The sequence below is a fragment of the Sus scrofa genome, chromosome 1, assembly GCF_054392235.1.
Source record: "Sus scrofa isolate SSC_HxYL_T2T_F1_AM1 chromosome 1, Sscrofa_HxYL_maternal_Yorkshire_Landrace_v2.0, whole genome shotgun sequence".
Classification (NCBI taxonomy): domain Eukaryota; kingdom Metazoa; phylum Chordata; class Mammalia; order Artiodactyla; family Suidae; genus Sus; species Sus scrofa.
Genome location: NC_139383.1, coordinates 28,056,057 through 28,072,758, shown reverse-complemented (window position 1 = coordinate 28,072,758; position 16,702 = coordinate 28,056,057). Strand labels below are relative to the sequence as shown.

The 16,702-nt window shown below is 38.3% G+C and overlaps 2 protein-coding genes across 15 annotated transcripts in view; one reads left to right on the top strand and one right to left on the bottom strand.

The window, feature by feature from the left end:
- MTFR2 (mitochondrial fission regulator 2) overlaps positions 1-16,702 on the bottom strand; it is a 240,536-nt gene that overhangs the window by 116,130 nt on the left and 107,704 nt on the right. The gene's annotated exons all lie outside the window — the stretch shown is intronic.
- Positions 1-16,702, top strand: part of PDE7B (phosphodiesterase 7B) — a 608,116-nt gene that overhangs the window by 533,570 nt on the left and 57,844 nt on the right. The window lies entirely within an intron of this gene.

Below are 16,702 nucleotides of genomic sequence, written 5' to 3'. Positions count from 1 at the left end.
TTGAAGAGAGTGATTTATTAACCTTTTTCAGTTTTTCATTCTTTCACTTATATTTTCTCAACAAATATTTGTGGAGTGCCCCCTCCAATACCAGACACACCTCTTTCCAAAGTATGATTATAAATAAAGTGGTATGGATAAAATGGTGGCTGGAAACAGGGGATTGGGAAGTTTTGGTTTTGTTTTTGCAAGACATTGAAGCATGCTGAAATTATGGTGAGGAAGATCTCCTTGAGAAAGAACAAGGGAATATGTGAGAGAAAAAAGTCTTTATTGGCTAGTTGTTTGGGAGAGGAAATTTTCCCCTCTCCCCTCTTGTATTCTTGTGGCTTGACCAGTAATAAAATTGACACAAGACAGATGAACAGGAGAAAAAGAAACAAATTTTAATTCATGTGCAGAAGGTCTCATAGAAATGGAAGCTAAGAAGTTGCCAAAACAGGTCACTTTTATACTTTTTTTATACAAAATATATTTGTGAGGAATTGACATGATAAACTTAGGTCATAGGTGCCCAATCAGTGAAGAATCTGAACAGAAGTTGGGCTTGGGGAGTGAACTAAAGAAGTAACAAGCTTTGTTTACGTAGACTCAGCCCAAGTTCCCCATCTTCAGTGATAAGGGTATCCTTTTACCTCCAGATTCAGAGAGTGGAGCTTCCACACGAGAGCTTTATTTCTTGCTTTCAGGGAAACAGAAATGAGAGTCAGTGTCCCTCTTACATTGGCCATTTCTTAAGTAACTTTAATTCAGAATAACCAATATGCATATTTTGAGGTCACCTGCCCTGGGCTCCAACAGAGTAAAATATCCTGAAAAAGTAATAGGGGAACTGGCCTTAGAAAAGGAGGCAGCTTATCTAATAGACCAAGTAGAATGAAGGAAGAGGAGTTCTCGTTGTGGCTCAGTAGGTTAAGGATCCAACATTGCCTCTGTGAGGATGGGAGTTCAATCCCTGGCTTTGCTCACTGGGTTAAGGATCTGGAGTTGCTGCAACCTATGGCATAGATTGTATGTGTGGCTCAGATCTGGCGTTGCTGTGGCTGTGGTGTAGGCTGCAGCTGCAGCTCTCATTTGACCCCTCACTCGGGAATTTCCACATCCTATAGGTGCAGCCATTAAAACAAAAATAAAATAGAATAATGAAGGAAGAAATGGCTGCAGAATAGGAAGTTTTGCAGGTTTGGTAGTAAAAAGATAAGGAATTTTCCACATAGCAACTTTCAGTTTCTCCATGAAATAGAAAGCAAAGTGGAGGGTGATAGACACAGAGCACTGGAGGACCCTCTGAGCTTGACGGTCACACATCTGTGGCCCACGGAGACAGTTCTGTGCTCCACCTGACCGTCAGCACTCAGCATCAGTACCACAGCTGCAGTGCCACTGAAAGGGAAATTCCAGCAACAACATGGTGGCCTGGCCTCACTTTGGGCAGCTAAGTCTAGGTCATTGCTCTCCCTTTTTCTCATGGTGTAGACCGTTATAGATAAATTTGTCACTGTTCCTGCCCCACCCTCCCCATTCCCACAACTCCCCACAATACAAAACTGAAAACAAAGAAAGTGATAACCTCCTGTCAAAGACTTCTCTCTCTTCCTTGGACTTGTCTGTGCTCTGCGGGCAACATAATCTCTAAGGAATGTCCAGCCATGAAAATAAGTTTTACTTCTGTCTCTGTTGTCTTTGCCCTGCACACCCACCCCACGACCACCCACAGGGATCAATCCATCTCAGGAAGACAGCCATGGCTGCAGCTAGTTTATTTCTAGGCAGGGGTTGGGAGATGTTCCCTCCTTGCTCTTCTTCCCCAGTGGCCATGGGTCATAAGGCAGTGTGAATATTTCTAGCACCTTCTCTCCCAAGAGTCGCCAGGAATTAATCAAGTAGAACCAACTTACCTAACCATAGATTGCAGGCCCTTGTGCCTCCCTTCCCTCTCCCACCTGTGATTTTTTTCAGTCCTTGCCATGCAAAAAAGAAAATTCTCCCTCCTCTTCTTATTCTTTTTTTTTTTGTTCCTTACCATATTCACTTTATTTTGCATTTTGAAGACAGTTCTTGGTAAAGACCAGGAGGCTAAAAATCCATCCAAAAAAACCTTCTCCTTGGAAGACCTGGGATAAATATCTCTCTCTCTCATAAAAGGTAAACTAGATTAAACAACTCATATTTATAGTGCTAGGCTATGAGCTACAGGAGGTAGAAGATAAAACATTAGGGGAAAGGCTAGTGCACAACTCAAACCCAGCTAATTGTACACCAGATAAACTGACAGGGGCCAGGGAGGCTCCCATGAGGGCCCTTTGGGCATTCTAGTGAAGGACCTCATGGAGAGTTTGACATTGGTACTTGGACAATGACTGGGTTTTTATAAGTAGGATTTTTTTTTAAGTGCATTCAAAATAAAAATCAGGGTGGGGAAATGCTGGATTCATTCACAAGGTGAGTACCTTCAAGCAAGTGAGTTGCACAGTTGGGGGGACGTAATCAGAATTGATTTAAAATAAGGCCAAATTTTACTAAACCATGAGGACTGATTAGAACTAGACCAGGGCCATCTTGGATACCAGTTTGTCATTTACTGTAAAAACTAAAACAGAGCATCACTGAAGCCTTGTGTGTAAAGAAGAACACGTTTTCTCCTCCTTTGTACCTCGCACAGCAAGTGGTTGCTTCTTCTTAATGTTAAAACTAAGTTACAAAGAAATGGCTGGTTATTCTTGGCTATACAAGGAAAACACATTCTCTATTGCCTCAAAACCTGTGGTCCAACTTCTTATACCTAAGAACAAGACTTCTGTAATGACATGCTTTATAAAAATAGCATATACTGCTCTTGGTTTCCAATTCGATTTCAGATTGTTGCATAGAAAGTCCAGGATCTCAATCCAATATCAATATAAAATGTGTCATCATAACTCTAAAATTAGCTGATATTGAAAGTGTTCTATGTGCTAAGCACTTTTTATGTTTAACCTTGTTTATTCCTCTTGACAATGTAGTAGATTCTGTTAGTTATTTTTGTCCTGTTGACACAAGAGGCAGTGGACTGACTGAGAATGTGCAGAAGTCTGCAGAGCTGTGTGACACACAGGTTGCAAAATCACATAGTAGATTCTAGAATCATCTTCTCTACCCCTTGGCTGGAAGGCTTCCCACCACCCTTCCTGATGAAGATGATGGCTTCTTCCCCAGACAGGCCTCCAGACAAACTTAAGGCTGCTGGGATCCTCTTTTTCATTGATGGACTCACTCAATCGATGTTTATTGAGCACCTGCTGTGTGTCAGGCCCTGTTCTAATGGCTTCACTCCAGCAGTGGAAAGGAAACAAACTTCCTTTTTTTTTTTTAAAGGACCTCTTCTCTTAGAGTATTTTCTCTATTGCATTTATCCCTCTTGATTATGGTAATGATTACAATTTAAGGAACAATATTAGGTCTCCAAAATGTCAACACTCTTCTTGATACCACTGCCAAAGCATCTTAATCTTCATGTAAAACATTACTTTCAAAGACAAATAAATGATATAGAAAGAAATGTCTTCAAAGAGAAAGGTTGATTGATATAGCTTGTTCTAGTCAGTTGAATGTTCTCTTAATTGGAAACTGCAAACATAGATAACCTGTTTTGAAAGAATGGTAGTAGAACCAAAAACTTCTAACACAAAAGCTATTTGGAGCATAACTTAGTTCTTCTTCAGTGACTCATAATTTCTTAGAATCTTAGAATGCTTTAGAGTCCATTATTTTAAACAGCGATTATTAACTGGAACTTCAAAACAATCTTTGTGAAGAGTTTAGCTTTCTTATTTTTAAAATTTCCATTTGCTGAACTTGCACAGGTCAGTGGTACCACCTGAGACTTTGAAAATAATCTAAAGCAGTGGAGTTTTATTTCAGCTGTTTGGAAATGACTAACAGAGTAATACAATGGATGAATTTCATCTAACGTTAATAGCTGGGTAAGTAAGAAACACCCACTACATGGATATTAATAAGACATGTCATGATAGTCTTATGACAGGAACGTTCCCTCGGAGTATTTTGGAACTACCTATTCAACAGCTCTTACCACCTTAAATCACCCATTGGTATTATTTTTTAAGTGTCTTAAATAGAGAAGATTAAGAGAAGGAACATTATACTACTTTAAATGATAATTAAGAGGCTTTGATTACCATTTACCAATGATATTAACAGCATGAATAATAAGAAAGGGTGACTCAAGGTGATTTCAGGACAATTTAAATTGCGTATGAAAAATGAAAACTTCAGCTGAAGTATTAGAAAATTCTTAACTTCCACTTTTTAAACTGTGGAATTTTGAACGGGCCTGAGACAAATGTGCGAAGCATCAACATAATACTATATTGTTAGAAAAGCTATACAAACTAAAGATCATTAAAATCACTTCGATACATAAAATTAAATGCCAAATGACAGTATCACGTGTGCACATCCCCTGATGCTAAACTTATAACATCCCCTGTATCCCCTCTATTTCCTTCTTAGGAACAATAGAAATCAAATCCTTTCAGTCTCATCTCTGTCACTAAAATATAAGCTACACAAGGAAAGGAACTTTATTTTGTTCACTGCTATATTCTAGTGTCCAGAACAATGCTTTACACATGGTAGGGGCTTAACAAATATTTGTCGAATCAGTAAACAAATTATTTCAGGTGTTTATTCAAAAAGACTTGTTGCTATGGATGGCATATTCTATTTTACTAAAGTTAATTTGTGCATAAAATGCTGAGAACAGTGGCTGAAGTTTTGCCCTGTTATACAAAATTTTTCAAGTAAGAGTTCAGGAAGGAATATTTTCAGGAAGACTAGCAACATTAAGTGGCACAGGTACTGTATTTCATATATTCCATTATAAAGTATTTGTATTTGTGATAAAGCATTAATATTTTGAAATGCAGTGTTTAGGATACATTTTAGCAAAAAGAAGAAAGAAAATGAAAACATATGATTCAATTTAATCATATGATTAAATTGTACTTGCCAAGCCTGTAGCTTTCATTAATACATATCACTTATAGCTCCATTTCCCTAAGTGAGGTATACATACGAAAAGGATCACAAAAAGATCATATTGTTACAGAAACGACTTTTTTTCTTTTCCTTTCATGGTTGTATATTTATTTTAATGTACTAGGGAAATGTAACTAGCATATCAAATCTTTTTTTTAATTGATACCAAATTGATATGATAGTTTTAAGTAGGAGTCCCCATTGTGACTCAGCAGGTTAAGAACCTGACATAGTGTCTATAAGGATATGGGTTTGATCCTTGGCCTTGCTCACTGGGTTAAGGATCTGAGCTGCCACAAACTGCATCGTAGCTTGCAGCTTCGGCTTGGATCTGGTGTTGCCGTGGCTGTGGCATCGTCTTGCAACTGCAGTTCCAATTTGACATCTAGCCTGGGAACTTCCATAGGCCACAGGTACAGCCATAAAAAGAAAAGAAAAGATTTAAGTAAGAATTAATTTATTTGATTTAAAGAACGATACTAAGTAAATGGTGGCATAGGCGGACATGATAAAGACCATAATAATGGCATGTGGATGCATGAAATTGGGGGAACGCTCGCCTTAGTTCTCGCTTGGAGCAAGACAACTCTTGTATCCTTATGAGAATCTTCTTACAAGACTAGAGTCTGTTACTTTACCCCCTTCAACAGCTAAGTTTTTACCTGGTAGAATGGCTTTTAACCTGCTCAGACTCAATGCCTGCATTTTATAGCACATAATTTATAATGTCCTCTTTTATTATCTTGAAAGGAAGTCCATAGCCTACTTATACATATAAGTTCACAAAAATCATTCTAAGGTCCTGACTGTATTATAAAGCAAAAACACAATCAGTATGTGACTTAAAAAAATGTCATCAATCTGTAAATGTTTGGGCACAATCCCCTACATGCACCTGTACCTGCACTGCATGCAGATTCATGCAGAATCACCTTGTACACCACACCTGCACGCAAGAATCACTGTGAAGGACAGTTACTAAAGCAGAGCAGCACAGGTGTGTTGTGCAGGTAATGCAATCCAATATCATAAGCAGTCTTACCAACGGTGATTTCCTAAGATGGAGGATGATTCTGACAAAGTCCTGTCAGCCACCCTTCCCTTGTAAACTCACCTTCCTCCTTTAATTTGCATAGTAGTTGCATTCCTGAAAAGAGAATTAAACTATGCAAAAGAATACATTGTGCTTATGTGGAAAACAAGGAATCAGGATTAGGTTCCAGGTTCGGAAATTATAAACAGACTTTCTACCTAAGTGAAATAACCCTTGAAAAGCCGGAACAAGACATGGGACGACTCTTTGGTGTGTGGAACTGTCCCACACTCTTCAGGACATCTAGTAGCACTCCTGGCTCCTCCCAGTAAATTCCATTCAGCCTCTTTCTGTCATTGTGACAGCTAAAAATGCCACCCAACATTCCCCAAGTGCCTCCCACATTGATCTCACAAATCCAATACCACTCTTGGGTTTATTTATTTCTTGAGCTCTTCACTGCTGACTAATAGGTAGCTATTAATCCAGTTTGAGCTTTCCATTTATCAGTGATAGCATTTGGTTCTAAAATATCTGAAACATAAAATGTCAACTCTGTGCCTTCTAAAGCTATTGTAAAAATATTCTGTTTTATCATCATTACAGAAGTTTTATTGCTTATAGCTTGTTGTCAGCTGTAAAATTTGTTGGCTTAAATTTGGTAAAGAATAAGTATTCTTAAAGTAAATTCAGAAAGTGTGGTTGCTTTTAAGAAAAAGATTTCAGAGCCGGGGCTCCTGAAAGAATCTAAAATTCAATGTAGCTAGAAATCTGGTTTCTGAAAATCAGATACTTTCTGAATTATCTAAGCCTCCCAGGGCTGCAGATTTTGACAGCATAGCTTTAAAAGCAGATTCTTGGCATAATTTTGAGTGGGTTTTGACCAACTCATGCTTAGAAATTTGCAACTGCAGCATTCATTGGGAGGTACGAGAAAGAGAAAAAAAAAAAATTAATGAAAACTTTCCAGGGTGAAGGACCTTAAACTTAACTGAACTTCTGAACTTTACACCCTGTTGTGATCTTTCTGACACTTTGAAGAATCTTCTGGAGAGTCTCCAGAGAGCACACGCCTCACTCTTCATTCTTAAACAGTGTGAAATCTGTCAACCCAGCCAGGTCATCAAGAGGGCAGACTGTGACTTGTCATTATTGAGAGGGATGTTCTGTAGGACACTGAAGACACTGGGCAGATTTTACTTTTTACCAAGAGCTAAAGTCTGGCATTTTGAGAAAGAGACTGATTTGCACTCATTGGAAAAGCTGGCTGAGCACATATCCTTGAATCAAACATGTCCTACACGAGCTACTAAAGTGGTGATTTGACATCCATCCCCTTAATTCTTACCAGAAAGCTGATCATTGAAAACAAGGAACAGAACTTTACTTGCAGAAAATGGAAAGTTTGAAATACTTGCCTTAGCTCAACATAGAACCTGTTTTTTTAAAAATTAATTCCATTGTTTGAGACAGACAATACCAATTACTAAGAGAGGTGGAAACTCTTGATGCTTGTGCTTCTGCTTGTTCTAGGTTGTTTTTTGGTGGTGGTGTTTTTTTCCAGTAAGTTCTTTAACCTTTTGGTACTCTGTTTATCTGCTTATAAACTTGGAATAAGGATAGAAATTATTAGTTCAGGTTATTTTGTTGGAGAAGTAGGACCTCTGCACAAAATTGCCAAATCAGTGAAGTTTTTCTTCATTCCATTGTGCTAAATGCTGGGGATTAAAAAGTAAGTAAAGCATAGCTCCTGCCCTCAAGAAATTAACAGTTTAGTGGGTGAGGAGGACAAGTAAATACAACAATTCTGATATGCATGAATAACTTCTTTGCTCAATACAGTAGGAGGTGGGGTTGCAATGGAAGCCCAGCAGAGAACACCAGCAACCACTGAGAAAGGTGGAGAAGACTTTCCTCCATCCTCTGTCTCCTCTCTCAGCCTCTCAACCCCAACTTCCAGCTCTCCCCAAAGCAGAGACTTCCCTTCTGAGATAGAACCCCAAACTTTAGACCATTCCTTCTGTGCCTTTCATAAAACTCTGTTTGATAGTGCCTACATAATTGCCAACTAAATCAAGCTGAGGTGTTCACTGATTGGTTAAATAACTATTTCCAGATGCAAGTTGCATTCTGACTAGGGTTTTCCTTACATGTTCCACTAATCTTTATTCAATGTGCACTGTGTGGAGTAATTTCAGTTCTTTTACCCAAAAGACCAATAAGTGGAAGAACCAAGGCTTGAACCCAGTGATTCAAGACCAAAGGCTCTTTCCTTCGAATGATAATTTTGTATTCCCTCTCCTCACAGTCTGTAGGTTCTGCCTGGCTAGACAGCCCCACTGGCTGAAACTCCAGGAGAGCAGTAGGCTCGGGCTCACATGGCTTACCTAAGTGGAGATGTGACAGACACTGGCCCAACACTGTCATGGCATCATAGCTGCTCCTGTGACCCCAGACCCCAAGAGGGCACTGCTTATTTATCCAGCTACTCTCACTGCTGCTAGCAGGGCAGTCCAAAGTCCCAAGAGAGTGCAGATATCACACTCTCAAGCCAGGATTGTAGTTTTCAAGTGCTATTGCCATAGAGGAACAGGAGGGAGCTCCCCTCTTGACAGGGAATGCTGAATGAAGAGGCCCTATCTCCATCATCTTTGCACCCCCAGCACCACCCAGGGTCTGGTCCAAAGTAAACCCTGACTTAATATTTGGAAAAGGAAGGAAGGAAGAGGAAAGGGAAGGAGTGGGAAGGAAAAGGAAATACGATCTATTGAGACAATCAAGGGCACGTTTCTCAGTCTCTCCAGGAGTCCTTAGCCCTATTGATGTCATCTCTCTACTTCCTTTTCCTTCTCTACCCCCTCCCTCAGGCACAGAAATTCAACTCTTGACTCTGAGCAATCCAGTGCTAATGAGCTAGGTTGAAGAAGGGATGAGAAACCTCAGTACACAGCTTCATACGATTCTTTGTGCATTTCTACATCACCCCACTTTCACTCCTTGCCACATGCATCTCTATAACTTTGTGGCCTCGTGGGCCTTTTTATAGCTCCAGCAAGTTATGTGTTTGTTCACTTTTTTTTTCAACATGGACGTCCTTAGGCTTGTTTTCAGAGTTCGACAGTCGCTACAGGCCTAAGCATAGAAATACATTCCTTACTGACCATCGATCCCTGCAGTTAGGCTTCACCCCATCCGGAAGAACATGCAAGACCCAAGCCATTACTAGAAAGAATACAACGCCACTGGTAGGGAATCTCAAACTCATGTGGGATTCAGAGGTTGCTGCAACAAATCCCTTCCATTTCTTCCCAGGTTGGCTCTCCTTAGTACACAGACCACCTCCAATGGGTGCTTGTGTGTCTCTCCTCTTTCGATTTCCCTTCTTCATTCCTTTTCTGCTGCCCTGTCCTCTCGCACTCTCCACCCTGCCACATCCCCGACAGCATCCCAGGCGCCATCCTGCCTCTGTCCCTTGTGGAAAGATGATTGGCTTCTGACTCCATCAGGGCAGGGGGCAAAGTGAATAATCACATTTTTGGGAGTAGAGCCCGCTAGACACACACAGTCTTTCTCTTGCTCATATTTTCCACTTTATATGATTACTTCTAGGCATTTGTATACTAAAAGAGCCCTTACCCATCACAGCTGAAGTAGAAACAAAAGTAGAGAAGACGATGAGGAGAACATTCCACTCCCTTCCCCTGGGTAGTTGAGGGCAGAAACAGTCTTGAAAATTCTGTGTATTCAAGCACACGGTACCTTGCACAGAGTAGGTACTCAATGAATCTTTATGAGGGGAGCCTTGCCAGTGTTCACCATGAAGCACTAAGAGAGAAACTCAGAAAAAAAACAAATAGGCAATTCTTGCCTGAAGGACTTCACCTGCATTCATTGACAGCTACCACAGACTATTGGATATTTATTAAATAACCATTCCTGATTAGACTATTTTAACATTATAAATGTAATTCAGAATATTCAGAAAACACATAAAAGATGTGTTTTCTGGAGGGAAAGAAGGCAGGAGAAAAGAAGAGCATGCCCATGGGCCTTGGGAAACAACTAAGATTACACTCAGGCCATGTCTCAATTAGCCAACGCCCTTCAGGTAAAATCTTAGGAGACTTTAAGGCTTGGCTCAGAAATGGTTAAACACAAGGCTTGTGTGCATCCTGTCACAGTTTTATTTTGAGCAGCCTGTTTGCCCAAGTACCTCCCACTCTTTCCCTTCCGCAGAAACTGCCGCTCTGTTCTATGTACACAACAAAAATGTTTGTCTTTTCCAAAGCTGAGCTACTAACCAATGTCTGCAAATTTCTTTGTGTAATAACATAATAATCAAATCACATTAAGTCAGTGTCAGTAATACATGTGTTTTCAATTTTAAAACCCACAAGTGATTTATTATTCACCTCCCAGTATTCCATTTGTACATTTAGTGAGAGAAACAGGAAAGTTACATACATAGAATCACTTCCAAGTTTTGCTGTGGAGTTATTTCTCTGGTTGTTTTCTGGTTATTTTACAGGTTGTCTTTCAATATTAGCACTACAGTATGTCTCACTCTGACTTGCCTGTTCAATGATACCAATTTTCATCTTCAACCTTTAAATCTTTATTATTTTTATAATGGTTGTATTTATGCATTATACTGAAATGTCCTTTTACTGGTTTTGCTTTACTGTAATTTATAAAAGAGAGGCAGTCTGAGATTCCTTGAGTATTCATATATCACTGTACCTCAGGGAAAATAGGGTCCCATGCTGGACTCTGTTCTTTGTTCTTTTCTGTAAAGAGCAGAATATGATGAGCAGCACATCATCTTCAAGATCACATAGACCTGGTTCTGGTCCCTGCTCTGCTACTTATCAGTTGTGCAACTTTGGATAAATTACTAAACTCTTCCAAATCCATTGCTTCACCTGTAAAATCAACCTACTAATCCCAACTTTACAATACCCACTTTTATGAAAATTAAATAGGATAGCAAATATTAACTACTTAGTAGGTGCTCAGTATTTCTTAGTCCCATCACCCCTTCCTTGCCCCAAGCTCTGTTTTTCTTATGGATGAACTAGGAGGCCAGGTGAGGTTGTTCTAGACTAAGTGTATCAATTATACCTTCGGGGACAGTTCAGGTACCTATATAAGTAGACACTGGAAAAATCATCTAAAACAATTCCTTCTTCTCTCTGATATAGCTCAATGTGAAAATATATAGCTTCCATGACCTGTTAATGGTATGAGTCTTAATGGGAACTTGTTGCTTAACAATGTCCTACACCAAGACCTGCAGATGTGATTACACCTAAAACGGTACTATAGCCCATTGAAAGCCATGGACCATAAAGGAAAAATCTCAATGTACAAGTAAACATCTCAAGCTTTCAAGTGAATATTTGCATTTAAAGAGTTATATTCCAACCACGTATAATACCCACTTGATTCGCTCCATTAAAGCAGAGAATTCACTCAGATGAACTGTAATTCAAGCAGCCATTGTAATCCATAAAGAATAAAACATAGAGGATCTTTTTCTGAAAGTTTTTGGAGAGCTATGTTCCTGCCCAGGCTTCTACTGACAGATACATTTAGTACTAATCTACCACCATGCTGAAGATGCACTTAGAATCATTTCCGAAAATCCAACAAATTCGGAAAAGAAATAGAAGTTCAAGTTTTTATCTAGGAGATCACCCTTTTACCTGTTGTGTAAAATGAACGAATCTTCCCTGCTCTGGACAGTTCGTTTAATTCAATAATTCTATGGTCCATATCTGTCATGAGAAAGATAATGTGCTACGGGAGGTAGGAAAAATCGAAAGAGATAGTATATTTCAATCAATAATCACCACATCCCTTTATCCCTTCATTCAATGAGCACATTTAAAGCCAGCCACATACTTCATGATGGGGCTGATGGGGCTTACAGTGTGTGTAGCATCTTCTGTGTAGTAGGAGCACTAAGAACACCAGTTATTCCAATGCCAACGGCCAAGCATTAGGAGGACTCACAGAGGATCCGCATGCATCTGACTGGGTAGTGAGGAGGCGTTACTTGAGGTGGGCTCTTGAAGGGTGTTTCAGTAGGTGGAGATCATATTCCATTGAGAAGGAGTGTGGGAATCACACAGAAGCTTGAGGGACTTGGGGTGGGGGGTGTGGAAATAGCAAGAACAGAGAGAGTCCTATCTATCTGCAAGGGAACTGGTGGGAGACAAAAATGGAAAAATAAGCTTCGCATTGTGGAGGAGCATGAATACCAGAATAAATATTATAAATGTAACTAAGTAGACATTGGGGAGCCACTGAAGAACTTGGAGCCGAGGGCTGACATGGTAGGAGTTGTGCTTGGGGAATAAATCTGTCAGTGGTAGGTGAGAGAGATTGGAGGAGACAACTGGAGACAATCAGAGGCTTAGTCTAGTATCCTGGGGCGGAGGTGTATAGAACTAGCAGAGTGATGGGCCAGGAGCCGATGTACATTACAACACACATCTGGAATTTTTGTAGTGAACTATAACCATCCAAACAGATATCTCCAGATAAAAGACCATACTTACTTTAAATATAGGCTGAGAACTAGGGAGTTAATGCAGCAGTTTTTAACCTCTGGGGACTTAGAATCAACTGAAAGTTTGGTCACCTCAATTTGCTCACCACAAACCATTGCCCTCAAAACTGGGATTTGCTAAACATTTCAAACTCTGAGAAGCGGAGGGTTCAATAAAACCACATTGTGCCTGGCACATATTTCTCCTTTAAAACTGAGGAAATTTGATATGCTTACTAATTCATTTAAATTTCATTCAAACGGGGATTTTGAAAAACCTCTCGATTGCCCAGAGAAATCTTAAAAGCTTATTTTTAAAGACGTTTTCCCTTCTTACAAAAAGGAAATAATAGTTTTCCAGTTTTCCCTGAACCCCAGAAGTTAGAGATTCATAATCTATGGGTTGGAATAGATTTGGAGTAGGCAAAACAATAAACTAAAAACAGCGCATTTTGCCAAAAAACAGTGCATTGGATGGTAAAAGGACAAGGATTTTGACCCTCTCAAACACTTAGAGCATATTTTCTAGAGCTAAAGCAGCAGGTGTGGGTACAATGAACTTGGGGGAGAAGTTCATTCTAATCTATGACTCATATCAGCCATATTGGCTTTCTCTTCACTGTCAAGAACATAAAAGAGAAATGGCAATTTAAAAAAATAAACATTTTAAAAAGTAGAACTAGAGAAACAATTCTCCCTGCCTTAAAGAAGACTTCTTCCTCCACCTCCTCCCACTCAGTGGCAGTGTTGAAGCAAAGCTCTTCTTCTAGTGACAGCCATCACAAAGTCGTGAGTATTTATTGTATGAAGAAGAGCTAATGACATGAGGCTTTAATATATCTCTATTCAAGACCTGAGTTTAGAAAACTTAAAATAACTTCTTAGCTCCTTTTAACTCAAGATGAGTTCCCAACTTTAAGTTAAATTTTAAGGCGATGGTGAATTTTCTTTTGATTTGAGTTTTTTTCCTTTTCATTCCTTTTTTTTTGAAGTATTTTTGTTATTATTGTTAATGTTACATTAAGTATATTTTTGTTTTTGATATCACAACTGATTTTCTTACTTTTCTATTAAAAATTCTAGAAGATGCTCCAGATGCTAAAAAAATTAATTTATATTTTATTTCAATCCAATTGCTCTGTCTCTCAAAGGTCATTTGTCTTAAATATATGTCCACCCATGTGCAAACTGTCTCCACACCTGATGCTACAGGTCAGATGTTATCTTTGGTTATTTTTAGCTTCTGTGCAACATTTTTCTAACTGCTGGTAATATGTACAGGAAAAAATAAATGGATATGGCCATTTATGACCACTGATTATTTTTGAAAGACTGGGATAGACATAATGTTTTCTTTCTTCATATTTAATATCTCTACCCGTTTCTCTCACCCTTATCCCCCACCTCTGGCAACCACCAATATGTTCTTTGAACTTTGAGCTTGACTTTGTTTTTTAGATTCCACATATAAGAGAGATTATACAGGAAAAAAGAGAGAGAGATTATACAGTATTTGTCTTTATCTAATTGATTTATTTCACTTCGCAAAATGCCCTTTAGGTCCGTACATGTAGACATCAATGGCAAGATTCCATTCTTTTTTATATTTCTATTTTTAGTTTTTTAAGTCACCTCCAGACTGTTTCCACAATGGCTGTACCAATTTACATTTCTGCAAACAGTGTGTGAGGGTTCCCTTTCCTCCGCATTCTTGTCAACACTTTTTCTTTCTTTTTAATAATAGCCATTGTAACAAGTGTGCGGTGATATCTCATTGTGGTTTTGATTTGCATTTTCCTGGCGATGAATGATATTAAACATCTTTTCATGTGCCTGTTAGCCATCTCTATGTCTTCTTTTAAAAAAAAAAAAAAAGTCTATTCTAATCTTCCACTTATTTCTTTTTTTTTTTTTTCCTTTGGCCACACCCATGAGATGTGTAAATTCCTGGGCTGGGCATTGAACCCATTCCACAGCAGTGACCTGAGCCATAGCAGTCACAACACTGGACCCTTAACCCACTGAGCCACCAGGGAACTTTTATTTGTCTTTTTAATTGGATTGTTTGGGATTTTTCTGTTACTTTTCAGTAGTTCTTGTATGTTTAGGGTATTAACTTCTTACCAGATATATGATTTGCAAATATTTTCTCTTATTCAGTAGGTTGGCTTTTCATTTTATTGATGATTTTCTTTGCTGTACAGAAGGTTTTTATTTTATTATTATTATTATGAGAATCTTTTTAGTTTGATGTAGTTCTACTTTATTTCTGCTTTTATTGCCTCTGTTTTTGGTATAAAATTCAAAAAATCATCACTAAGACCTATGTCAAGGAGCTTACTGTCTATGTTTTATAGTTTTGGGTCTTACATTCAAGTTTTTAATCCATTTTAAGTTAATTTTTGTGCATGGTGTATAACAGCAGTCTAGTTTTATTCTTTTGCATGTGGCTCTCCAGTTTACCCAGGACCACTTATTGAAGAGAATCTTTTCCCCACTGTATACCCTTGGCTCCTTTGTTACAAATTAATTGACCATATACACATGGGTTTACTTCTAGCATTCTCTATTTTGTTGCATCGATCTGTTTGTCTCTTTTTATGTCAATACCATACTGTTTAATTACTATAGCTTTGTAAACTAGTTTCAAATCAGCAAGTGTGATGCCTCCAGCTTTGTTATTCTTTCTCAATGGTGTTTTGGCTATCTGAGGTCTTTTGTGGTTCCATGTAAAATTTCAGATTGTTTGTTCTGTTTCTGTGAAGGAGGCCATTGGAATTTTGATAGGAATTGCATTGAATCTATAGAATGTTTTGGATAGTATGGAAATTTTAACAATATTAATTCTTCCAGTCAGTGAGAACAGAATATCATTTATTTGTATCTTCTTCAATTTAATTATTAATACCTTGTTTTCAGTATAAGGTATTTCATTTTCTTGGTTAAATCTACCCCTTCAACATTTTATTTTTTTAATGCAATTGTATACATGATTATTTTCTTAATTTCTCATTCTAATAGTTTGTTATTAGTGTATAGAAATGCAACTGATTTTTATGTATTGACTTTTTACTTGGCAACTTTACTGAATTAAATTATTCTAAGAATGTTTTTTGTTTTTTTGTTTGTAGGGTTTTCTTTACTATGACACCTTATGGCAGATGAAAGTTCCCAGGCCAGGGGTCAAATTAGAGCTGCAGTTGAGGCCCACAGCAACACCATATCCAAGCCACGTCTGCAACTTGACCTGTAGGTTATGGCAATGCCAGATACTTAACCCACTGAGCCAGGCAAGGGCTCAAACCCGCATTCTCATAGAGACAATATTGGGTCCTTAACCCACTGAGCCACAGTGGGAACTCCATAAAAGTGTTTTGATGGAATCTTTAGGGCTTTCTATGTATAGTAGCATTATCAATATCACAATATCATGTCTATATTTTAAAGGCTTTTTGGCAGCTGGTTCTTTTATAAATAAATGTAGACCTTAATGTCTAGAGATACTAATCTGTGAAAAGTGGGATTTGACTGAAGTCATTACATCCAAGTCTGAATTATAAATCATGAAATTTGCTAAAAGCGCATGAGAGTGAATTTAAGTGTCTAATATGTTGAAATGAGCACTCATCTCCTTTAGCACCTTGCCAAGAAAACTAGAAATCCACATTATACATTTTTGAAATCCACTGATACTGTTTTCTACATATAACCTCTTTATGATTTTTTTTCATTTTTTTAAAGTAGTCTAGCAGATCAGCTGCTTCTTAGCATAGGCTGTTTCAATCTCGAAACCCTCATGAATGCTTTTAAGAAAATTGCCATCCTGGATAACTCCATTAATCCTCCAGTTTTGCAGGGATTCTGAATCCTAAACTAGTACAATTGGTAACAAAAGAAAAAGAACTCTATTGTATATCTGCTGTTCCTGCTTTAGGACCCCTAAAATCACACTAATTAACTTTTTTCATTGATTTTAAAACCACATACTTAAAATTAGAATTTCAACCAGATTTCTCCAAAGCTCATCATTGTTGAACTTAGAGTTAGAGTACAGAAACAGGAAAGTTATTTAATAT